This window comes from Euprymna scolopes, chromosome 37 (genome assembly GCF_053919585.1).
Source record: "Euprymna scolopes isolate OS-2025 chromosome 37, ASM5391958v1, whole genome shotgun sequence".
Classification (NCBI taxonomy): domain Eukaryota; kingdom Metazoa; phylum Mollusca; class Cephalopoda; order Sepiida; family Sepiolidae; genus Euprymna; species Euprymna scolopes.
This window is the reverse complement of record NC_136518.1, coordinates 9,068,658-9,078,282: the sequence shown is the minus strand read 5'-3', so window position 1 is coordinate 9,078,282 and position 9,625 is coordinate 9,068,658. Positions and strand designations below refer to the sequence as shown.

At 35.2% G+C, this 9,625-nt stretch overlaps 1 pseudogene; it reads right to left on the bottom strand.

Moving 5' to 3' along the window:
* Positions 1-9,110: 9,110 nt before the first annotated feature.
* On the bottom strand, positions 9,111-9,227 carry LOC145261300 (5S ribosomal RNA; annotated as a pseudogene).
* Between the last annotated feature and the right edge of the window lie 398 nt (positions 9,228-9,625).

The following is a 9,625-nucleotide window of genomic DNA, read 5'->3' as shown; positions in this document are numbered from 1 at the left end:
GAATCGTAGAGATCAACGTCTCTATCCACTGCGCCACGGGCTTCGAAGGGCGACCAAGGTTGAATTTTTTGGTCTTATAAGTTCATGTCTATTTAGTATCTGATCTTCCATGATCGGGTCCGTACCGAATGGTATATATTATTTTAATTCATTATTAAGATGAGTATTATTTATTAATTTTATTTATTGCGAACTATTATCCTCATCTTTTCTTAGTTGTTCTTTCGCAACGTTTCGGCCGACTATTCCTCTGGCCTACGTCTGGTAGTAAGGTTGTCATTTGTTTCAAAAGATCTATTCCATCTAATGTGGAAAGTAAAACCACTTCTCATAGTCCGCTTGCTGAAGATTTTATGTGATGGCTAATCTGTATAGATGGAAGTGAAGCTCTTCATGTAGCGCAAACACTGATTCCAACGGCGGCAGAATGTTTCCGAACAGATCGCTTCGGACTCCTGAGAATAGATTCTCGAACGCGCTTCACGTGATATTGGGTTCTTACTGTTCTTAATGTCCCAGGGGGCGTTTTTTTTCTGCAGTGTGCCTTCTGTACGAAGATAATGAACCCATTTAAACCTGTGTCTCTTTTGAGAACTGACTGATGTCGAGTTATATAAATGTTTTCAATAATAAAAATAGTTAAAAATCAATAAATATTTATTATTTCATTATTATTAATAGCAAAGGAAAATTTTGCTTTACACACATTCAAATAAAAAGACAATTAAAAGAATCGTTTTGGCATCAGAAAATATGTATACATTTTCTCCGATTTCGATACTGTTAAGTTTGCAGGTTGAAACAAGTAACGTAGAAAGCAATACAAATGACGACTCAACAAACAAAGGTAGATCGAATAAGAAGTGTATTAGGAAAAGGTATATCTATAGGATATTTACATAATGGTGTCAAATAAGAGAGTCTTTGCTGGAGAAACATATCTGCTCTCGGCGGCCTTCGGTGGCTTCTGGTGAACACACACTCAGACTAACTGAGTCTTCCTATTTATGTGTAATTACTATCCACATATGCAAATGAATGTGTGCCACCACAACAGATACTAATTCCGATACTGATTCCGATACCCGCCAAACAGTCCAATTTTTTCCATTCCCGATTCCTATTCCGGATAATCGTCCCAACACTATATATATATATATATATATATATATATATATATATATATATATATATATATATATAAAGCTGAATGCCTGTGTGTGTGCATGGTTACGAATAGGCCCCTATATGGTTGACTATTATAGAAAACTGATTACATATAATTATAGAAGATGTATCGAGACACAGGAATAAGTATGTTTGATCTGGCATAATGATGATTCATTAAAATTTTGGGGTCTGCGTACGCACCTGGTCCACAAAGTATGGAAATAATAAAAGATATAGATGTAAACTTGGGTGTCCGCCTACATTCATCCTCATCCATCCACATTCATCCATATGCTGAAAGAACTTCCTTTTTGCCCAAATATCCCAAGTGAAGTATTCCCATATATATATATATATATATATATATATATATATATATATATATATATAAAGGTACAAACCGTCTTATGTGTTCATCAACGTTTCGTCTTTATTTCGAGACTTCCTCTGGATGAATGAGATTAAGAAACAAAAAACACCAGTACAAAATATTTGAAAATGTTTAATGTGCAGAGTGTGACACTGTTCTATTTCAGACAAAACGGAAAAAGACGTTGGAAATTCAAAAAGGAGGGGGGGGCTTGCGCTGTTAAAGAGAGGGAAATTTTAGTGACGTCATATAGTCGTTAATGTAATTTTAAAAGATATGAACGCAGTTAATATTCTTACTGGAAAGAAATATATCTGATGAAATTCAAATATAGGTTTGTAACAGAAATGAAATGAGTGTTTTTTTTGTTATGTAATTTATTGATTAAGATTATATGTATTAATTATTACAGGGGGTGTTTGAATGGTGTGAGAAAGTTAACATGTGTCTACAGTTAAATTATTTTCTTTTAATAAAAGTTTACTTATTAATGGCGCTATGTTATAGAAACCTGCACGTTGTTTAATTGTGCTTGAATTTGCGATAAGAGAATTCGAGAATTGCTATTTTTTATATCTCTTTTATGTTCACTGAGCCTTTTTTCTAATTTACGCTGGGTTTCACCAACGTATTTATGATGACAATTTTGGCAAGGAATAGTGTATATACCTCCATTGTAAACTGGTTTGTTTTGGAGATGTTTCGTAGTTTTTAATATTTGTCTTATGCTTAGAGATGTGGTTTGTACGATAGGAATTTCTAGTTTGTTTAGTGTGTTACAAATTATTGTATTATTGGTGTGTGTAGGTAAAAGAAGGTGTCTGTTTATGAGAGAAAGTATATGGTGTATATGATTTTTTTAATTATTTATCCTGGAAAATATTTGTGTGGCTTTTCTCTTAGCATTCAATATGAAATATGTCGGATATTGCAAGGTTTTCAAAATGTTTGTGAGGTATTTGAATTCTTCGTCCAGATATTCAAAACTGCTAATCCTGAAAGCGCGTAAGAAGAAACCAATTATCATTCCTGTTTTTATTTTATTATCATGGTGTGAATAGAAATGTATGTAATCATTTTTGTGTGTAGTTTTGCGGTGAACTTTGAAGGATAGTTTATTATATATAAAATCCAATAATAAACTATCCTTCAAAGTTCAAAGTTATTTGGAAAATAAATATTTAAAATAAAGTGGCACTTATGCACTTATGTTATCGTGCTATTTTTTAAAATAGTATTTTCACGTTAAATTCAAATTTTACAATATCTTTTTGTGTATTAATTTGTTAGGTGAAAGTACAGATAACCTGGTCGGTTTCTAATGTGTGGAAAATCTAGCTCCCGAAAAAAAGGGTAATCTTGATAGTAACAAAAAATAAAAATTGCCTCAGTCTCGAGGATTTCTCCTCTACTGATCGAGGAAAAAACGGTGAAGTGTAGTTCACCTTCTGTTTCTCTCCCCTCTCTCTTTCTCTTCCTTTCTTAATATCTCTCTCCATCCATCTCTCCCTCTCCCACTCTATCTTTCTCTCTATATCACCCTCTACATCTCTCTTTGAGTCACTTTCTCTCTCTAACTCCCTCTATCTCTCTCCCCTTCCCCCTGTCTCGCTCCATCTCTGTTTCTAACTCTCCCCCTCTCTCTGTCTATCTATCAACCTCTCTATCTCTCTATCTCCTTCTCTTTCTCTATTTCCCTCTCACTTTCTCTTTTCTATCTATAGATCTTCCTCTCTATCTGTCCATCTCTAATCCCTCATCCTATTTTGGTTTCCTAAATCAATTACAGTGAATAAGACATTGTCAAAACATGGATAAATCCTATTTTAGTCACATAAATTACTGACTGTGAGAATAGACGTTGTTTGGAAATTACTGCTACCTTGAACAGCACCAGGAGTAACTGCTAAAACCGTTCTAATTAAATTGATTTTGGCAGCCATTCGGTGACAAAATGACATAGTCTTAGCCCTTGCTGCATGCGGAATACCTCCAACCTTGCTACCAAGTAGAAAAGCTATTTATTCTACTTTGAAACATTCAATATTTCAAAAACCTCATGTTCGACATCTCCAAAACATCCAGTATGTGGAAAAATAATGCAAAAATGCAAATTTATTGTTTAGGATGAATGCATAATGGCACGTAAAAAATCACTTGAGGCTCTTGGTCGATCCTTGCAAGATTTGCGTGGCAATGTCAGACTATATGAGAATTCAGTAATATTGCTTGCATGAGATTTCAGACAAATGTTACCTGTAATTCCTCAATCAACACCAGCAGATGAAATAAATGCTTGCCTCAAATACTCTACTTTTTGGTGCCATGTGAAGACATTAAACTTAACCTGTTAGTATGCGTATCCAGTTGCAGACTGCTCGATCCGCACAGAAATTTTTGCATCACTTGTTGGAAATTGGGGACGGAAAAGTACCACCTGATTCGAGTTAAGGGCGAAATTCTTTTATTCTTAACTTCTGTAATTTTATTACCTCAAAAGAAGAGTTGGTTAAAAAGGTTTTCAAGATATTTAAATTAATTATACGAATTCCACTTGACTGAGTGAACGAGCTATTCTTGCAACTCAATACAAAGACGTCCATGAACTTAACGCTATTATTCAACGTAAAATTCCAAGTGAGGTAGTCAAATACAAATCCATCGACACAGTTGTGGACGCATATAACGTGGTTAAATATCTAACAGCTAGATTTGCCATGGATGCCACCGCATGTACTGCAACTGAAAATTGGCGTAATAATCATCATGTTGTGAAATATAAACCAACCCAAGCTTTGCAACGGCACATGGCTTGCAGTAAAAAAATAACAAACAATATCATTGAAACAACAATCTAAACAGGACATTTCACAGATGAATATATCTTCATTCCAGGCATTCCTATGATTACACCGGATACACTATTACAATTTAGGAAATGGCACTTTCCAATTTTATTGTCGTTTGCAATAACCGTCAACAAAGCTCAGTGAACAATCTTTACAATTGTGTGGCTTACAGTTACACACTGACTGTTTTTTCACACGGACAATTTATGTTACATGTTCAAGAATCACCAAACCAGAAAATCTCTATATCAGCTAAGAAAATGGAACAACAAAAACTGTGTGACCATACGAAATGGAAAATTAAACCTATACGAAACATGCATTTTCTCATTTTGGAACTTTTTCCATTGTGCAAATTTGAGCCACAACAACGCGTGGCAGGGTACAGCTAGAATATATATATATATATATATATATATATATATATATTTGGTGTCTTTTCAATTCAATAGAAATCCTCCTACATTTGCTGATGAGGAGACCGTGCTTACCAAAAAAACTATGTATAATTATTCTACGTGACTTCATGTATACCACAAATAAAAAGCACGGATTTCCGAAACGATCGTACAGATAATTGACTTTGTTGTTGTTCCTTCTTATGAAACTGATTTTTAATTTAATTAAATTTTGATTTTTAAATTTTAAAAATTTTAAAACTTTTAAATTATAAATCACATTACTTAATATATATATATATATATATATATATACTAGCAAAAGTACCCGTCGTTGACTGGGTTCAAAAACAGCCTTCAGAAAATGGACTCTGATTTATTAAAGTATGATAGGTTATGAAAAGGAAGGGTTGTAAAGAGATAGCTTCGAATTCGGGGGTATCAAAACCAAAGCAAAATATGATGAAAGTAAAAATAAAATAGATAAACCCCATAATTTATTATACCATACCTGTTCACACTGAAACACTTATTGCAATATTCTGTGAATCTATATTAAAAAACCTTGTTAAACTTTGACATATTTTATTCTATGGAGGTCAGGCGTGAACGAACACCTCATAATTTCATTATACCATATTTCTTAAAACTGAAACATAATTCTCAAAGTATACTTACGCAGATAGATATGAAAAGTCTTTATTAAAGTTTGTGCTTATTTCCATTCTATAGAAGCAAGGCAAGAACGCAGACCCCACAATTTTATTATACCCTATATCAAACTATATTTACACAGATAAATATGAAAAGTCTTTATTAAAGTTTGTGACTATTTACATTCTATGGAGGCCAGGCGCGAACGCAGACCCCACAATTTTATTATACCATCCCTATTTAAGTTAAAACATACTTATCAAAGTATTATTATGTACATCTATATCAAAAACACCTGTAAACGTTTTTTATTTAATTTTTAAATTTTTTATTTCCATACTTTGTGGACCAGGCGCGTACGCAGACTCCAAAATTTTTATGAACCACCGTTCTGCCAGATCAAACATATCTATCCCTGTGTCTCGATACATCTTCTATCATTATATGTAATTAGTTTTTTCTAAAATAGTCAACCATATAGGAGTCTATTCGTGACCAGACACACACACACACACACACACACACACACACACACACACACAGCTTTATATTATAGATATATATATGGAGGCAAATGAATAAATCTGTATATACCTATATGCCTTCATTTTCTCTTTTTACTGATTCCTAAACACACACATACACACACACACACACACACACACACACACACACACATATATATATATATATATATATATATATATATATATATATATATATATATATATAAGCGTGGCTTGTGTTTATAATTGTTAGTCACGACACGATTTATCAATAAGATCCCGCTCCTACACAATCTTTATCGTAGTTATTTATCCTGGTTTCTGCGTTCATCACTCACTCTCTCTCTCTCTCTCTCTCTCTCTTTCTTTCCTTCTTTTTTTCTGGTTACAAAAACGTGTTTCCTGTTCACGTCAGTTTTCGTCTTGCCCTAAAAAAATAAAAAAAAAACTTCGCGCATTGAGTGACACAAATAATAAAGAAAGTCGTGATTGACTTAATATATATATATATATATATATATATATATATATATATATATATATATATATATATATATATATATATAGAGAGAGAGAGAGAGAGAGAGAGAGAGAGAAATCTTATTAATATTTTTTACCCAGAGTTTTAATATGTGCAGATAGATTAAAATTCGGCAATTGTTCATCTTCTATGATATAAATCTTACCTGTATGTATGTATGTATGTATGTAAGTATGTATGTATGTATGTATGTATGTATGTATGTATGTATGTATGTATGTATGTATGTAATATTTATGTATGTATGTATTGTGTATTTGGGATTGTTTTACTCTTTTATTCATGTTGAATTCACCTATTCGTAACAACCATCATCGTCGTCATCATAAATGCTCCTTCATATATATTCTACATGTACGTGTATGTGTACGTGTGCGTACATATGTATGTATATGCGTCTATTTATGAATGTATGAGTGTATGTGCATGTTGTCATGTGTATTTGTTTTGGCGTATGTATGTTTGTGTGCATCTGTTTGCATGCATGCTTGTATGTGTACGTGTATATCTGTATTTCAATATGTGTGTGGGGTGGAGAGGACTCCCAAAAGCCCTGTTAAGGCAACCCCTCTGGGTGAATCAAATCTCAGATTAAAAAAAAAATACATAAAGCGGGAGACCAGTACCCGCATTAAGCTGGTCTGCAGTTTGATTTGTTGCTGGCTATCTTGCTCTTGCTTGTTGCTGGATCTCGACATTTTGAACCGAGGGAGAGACTTAGCTGTCGTACAAAGCTAAAACTCTGTAACATCATCTTTGTATAGATACTTCCTCAGGCATTTGTCTATAAAAATTGTCCGTTGCGATGGAAAAAATGTCATGTGTTTATCCCTGAAATGCTGGCCGAAACGTCGTGAAACAACACCTAAGAAAGATGAGGATAATAATCCGCAATAAATAAGAATTAATAAATAATACTCATCTCAATAATGAATAAAGAAATTCAAATTATATTAGGAAGCTACGAGGAGGCTGGACGTGGCGATATTGTTCTATCTTTTGCCAAAATTCAAGAGCGACAATTTAATTCGACTACAGATATTTTGTTTATATTCAAAATAACTAAAACTTTTTCATCGCTAAAAATTGTAAAAATATATATATAATATTTTTTAGTACATATAAATTTTCCGTGGACGAGCGTTTCTTGCAGGCATTTGCAGGCTCAACGTAGCAAAATGCCTTTTTACTTAACGGGATTTAAATATAACTTTCCTGGTAGGAGGCTTAGTGTGTGCGTGCGCGCGTGTGTGTGTGTGTGTGTGTGTGTGTGTGTGTGTGTGTGTGTGTGTGTGTGTGTGTGTGTCTCAAGACACAATGTACTTGAAACTATAGAATCTATAGATACATCACGAGACGATAATGGTAATAATGGCGCAGCGACAACTGATAAAATAATTCGTTGTCCACTCAGACAGATTAACGCCATTTGGTTGGTCGCAGGTGCGTAATAAGATGCTAGTCTACTATTAGATAGACATACATACTCATATTCACATTCAAACAGACACATACATACATACATACATACATACATACATACATGATGATTGTAACGTCTTGTCAGGCGAGAGCCACTCTCTCAGTCACTAAAAGTCCATGTGCCCGAAGATGACTTTTCAGCCCAGCCAGTGACTTGCACATCCTCAAGCAGACATGACACTGAAAACGTTCACTGATTTGCATGAAACTAACAGCAGCGGAAGCTGTATCATCGTGCGCTTTCATGTGATTAATAAAACCTGCCTTAGACAACAGAGCCCGATCACACACCTCACAGATCTACACCTCACAGATCCAAAGATCTCCATGGTTGGGAGGCAGGGTTTGGCATTTCCTACATGCTATCTTGAGCTTCGCTCGGTCTATTTTGGCTGCTTTAAAGTGTTCTGCGCCTCTGTATATCAGTGTCCTCCACTGCTTGCGATCATATGCTCGGGACTCCCAACTGTCAACAGGAATATGAAAGCTCACCAGACTCTCCTTGATGCTATCACGAAAACGTTTTTTGGGCTTGTACTGGGGTCTTTTTCCAAGAAAGAGCTCACCATAGAACAACTGTTTTGGGAGTCGATAGTCTTCAAGCCGGATGAGATGACCCGCCCAACGCATCTGGTTCTTAATAACAATGGTAGCAATACTGGTTGTTTCGGCCTTATTTAAGACATATGTATCAGGGACAAAGCTATCCCACTTTAAACCAAGAATGTGTCTAAGGCAGTGCTGATGAAACCTCGCGATCAATTTTATATGTGACCGGTACAAGGCCCAAGTTTCAGATGCGTAGAGTAGAGATGGTACTACACATGCTTGATATACTGAAATTTTAGTTGTCACAGTTAGATCACCGTCAGACCAGATTATATCTTGTAACCTTCCAAAAAGATCTGATACATACATACATACATACATACATACATACATACATACATACATACATATTGGCTTCCTTCAGTCTTAACAGACTATGGATACTCACTGTAAGGGTGCCTACGCGTGTTAAATTTTTGTGGCAAGAGTTGCGCAATCCTCAACCACACCTCTCCTGAGTCGATATTGTTTAATACCAGTGGCAAGTGAAGGTCCAGAACGACTGAAAACAATGCCGAGATAAGCGGAAAGGACATACAGCGCCTAGAATTCCCAAATGGTCACCCATCTGCTACTAGCCAGGCTCAACGTTGCTTAACTTCGGTGATCTGACGAGAATCAGTGTGTCAACGCGATTATACCGTACATACATGATGATTGCAACGTCTTGTCAGACGAGTGCCACTCCCTCAGACACTTAAAGTCCATGAGCCTAAATGCCTGAGGGAAGATGATGTTACAGAGTCTTAGCTTTTTACGACAGCTAAGTCTCTCTCTCTCGGTTAAAAATGTTGAGATCCAGCAACAAGCAAGAGCAAGATAGCCAGCAACAAGTTAAACTGTAGACCAGCTTAATGCAAGTACTGTTCTCCCGCTTTATAGTTTTTTAAATCAGAGATTTGCTTCTCCTAGAAAGGTCGCCTTCATCACAGCTTACGGCAGCCCTCTCCACCCCAACACATATATACATACACACAAATATACACGGTTCTAGTTGGCCGTGTACCCCGAAAAAGGGTTCATTCGCCCTTTGGAATGTCTTGTTT